Raw genomic sequence first — 2769 nt, forward strand, 5'->3', positions numbered from 1 at the left:
ATCACTTTTTCTGAAACCGGGCGAAAGTAGTCATAGACAAATCCCGTTTTCGGATTCTTCTTGGATCGGCCCTTCCACCGTGGCAACGGATATACTAGTTTAGTTTAAGTCTATTGTATTTCGAGTCAAAAATTCAAAAAGCAATATATATCTAGGTTTTTGTTTTTTCTTCAATTATTAGTAGAAGATGCATTGCTAAAACAGAACCAAGAATCATTGCTAGCAATATAAACACCACCTAGTTCAAGGCACCAAAAATGACAAGCTGTTTTGAACAGTCATAACTGAAGCCTGACAAAAGAATGTTAAAATGTAATATATTAAGTCAAGCCACAGTGTTGATAACATACCCTCACAAAGAAGTTCTGGAGGGATCTGTTTCAGCTGATCTATATGCGATTTTCTGCTTTGCCTGAAAGCAGTTGAGAATCTTGGAATGCTAAGAAACAATGTCCTATAGCAATCTGCTCTATCTTCTTTAAGCAATCCTTCAAACTTTCAAGCCATCTTATTATACAGCCAAGAAATACACAGTAAACAATAGCGCAAGGTTCACCGTGGAAATTCAAGGTAAAAGCTAGGGTCTACAGTCCAATGGTTTTCGCGTGAGATCAGGCCAGTTGCCCTACGTATGAACTGCATGCATTTATTAGTGGTGGGGATTGATCTACTGGGCACTGGGATTGATCTACTGGGCACTGGCATATGTCGTGACTTCACTAAATAAGGAAAGTGTGGGGTAAAATACGAATAGGGTTACATAAGTTTTGAAACTGTCGTCGTATTTTCTTGTTTTTCTTTCTCTCCTCTTCAACGTCAAACCCTGACAAGGTAGAGATATCTAGAACGCAGCTGTTTTTTTTCCCACTTCCCGCTTTGATCTAGCGTCCAGTTTTTCATCCAAATGATGAAAACCCTTGAGGTAATAGACAGTATGTCAAGCCTTCCGGAAGATATTCAAATAAGCATCGTTACGAAGCTACCACGGAAATCCCTCTTGTTATCTAGGTGTGTATGAAAGCTCTGGTATAATTTTCTTCGTAGCCTCAATTATACGTACTACAAAATATAAGGACTTGGTTTGCTTAGGTATTAGGGTCCTGTAATGGCTTGGTTTGACTAGTTATTTATGGCTTTGATTCAAGAATTGATTATTTATGGTTTCGAATTAAGGATTGATAATGAGTATTGCACTTGTATTTGGAACCCGTTGACCGGGCAACATAAGGAAATTGAGGACATGAGAAGGAAAAAAAAAGGGCAAATGAATAAAATGACCAGCTTCAAAGCATCTAATTAATATACCGGCCAAAACTCTAAAAACTTTCATAAAGTGGCCTCTCCGTTAATATTTCACCCGGTCCCATCGAAATGGTCCAGCAAGTTGATTTGGTCAATTTTTAGGTTCGAAATTACTACCATTTCCTCACCGTTTTATCTTTACGATTCTAACATTTTATCTTCAATTCCTTTGTTCTTCTTCTTGTTACCGTCTCTCACTCACAATCCTTCTGGTCGAACCTAGGGTTAGAAACTCAGGTGGTTGATAAAGAAGAAGTGATCAGCGATGAAGACGCAATTACTATCGAAGAAGAGTAGTATTTGAATTAGTGATATTTTGAAAATTTGAAGTTCTTAGGGTTTCATTGGATGCAGCAAAGATGGAGTACAAATCTGGATGAAGGAATTAGAATCCAGGTAAAATTGTTTGAACCCATACATTATTTAACTTAGCATTTGACGAAAACTCATATTTAGATAGTGAAATCGATGGACTTCGATTGATTAGAACTCTAGGGTTTGAGGTTCTTTCCCTCTGTTTGTTTATAATTTTGTTAATTTAGGGTTAAATTTTGGTCGCAGGCTAATTTATATCACAACCATGGAATGAAATTGGGGGGTTTTGTCATAGACTGAAATTGGGTTCGTTTTGATCATGAAACCAGTTGGAGTAGATGATGATGTTGTGTGTGGCTACTACTTAAGTTCTGATGGGTGTTTTGGAGGGTGTAGTAAGAAGGATGTGAAGGCAAAATAATGAATTAAACAGATGGATTTGATGTTAATGACAAGGGTCAGTATTACACTATTTGTGAAGGTGATGACCATGGTGGGATTGGATATACAAACTGGTTGTTTAATGGTGGATGTCTACAGATCTTGGACAAGAATAGAGGTGGAGTCAAAGTCTAGAGATGGTTGATCGATGCTGCTATGTACGTATCTAGAAGGTGCTTTTGAATTAAAGGTGATAGTTGATACAATTGAAGACAGTTGGTGGAGGACCTAGAGGTATTGGAGGCAACTGTGGTAGTCACAGATTCTTGTGTCCAGATTGGATTTAAAGTGGATGATTCACCGTGAACCATGGATCAATGATGTGGTTTATGTGTCTGTGTATTTGAACTTTTTTAGTGAATCATTATAATCATATGAATTCAAACTTCCCAGATGAACTTGATAATGGTGCTGTGTTGCAGAGAAGCTACAGTAAAGACTTAGATGTATGCTAGGACTGTGGGTGAAGAGTATAATGGCCAGGCGAGTTGACTCATCGATCTAGACTGACTCACCAAGGGTTAATTGGTCTTTTACTAAGGAGGTTAACAGTACATTTAACGGTTATTACCCGTTTTTTTCAAAAAAACGGGATGAAAAATGTCAATTTCGGCTACTTTATATAAACATTCAAAATAACGGTTAGTTTCTAAAATATATTAGAAAAACATAACCACTTTATTAAAAAGCCCTTAAAAAAAAGGCAACAAC

General features: G+C 37.2%; 1 long non-coding RNA gene across 1 annotated transcript; it reads left to right on the forward strand.

The window, feature by feature from the left end:
* Positions 1-1458: 1458 nt before the first annotated feature.
* On the forward strand, positions 1459-2464 carry LOC113362169. The gene is made up of 2 exons (XR_003365587.1): positions 1459-1698; positions 1864-2464. It is a non-coding gene; the product is annotated as an uncharacterized LOC113362169 (long non-coding RNA).
* The last annotated feature ends 305 nt before the right edge of the window (positions 2465-2769 follow it).

Source organism: Papaver somniferum, chromosome 3 (assembly GCF_003573695.1).
Source record: "Papaver somniferum cultivar HN1 chromosome 3, ASM357369v1, whole genome shotgun sequence".
NCBI classification, from domain to species: domain Eukaryota; kingdom Viridiplantae; phylum Streptophyta; class Magnoliopsida; order Ranunculales; family Papaveraceae; genus Papaver; species Papaver somniferum.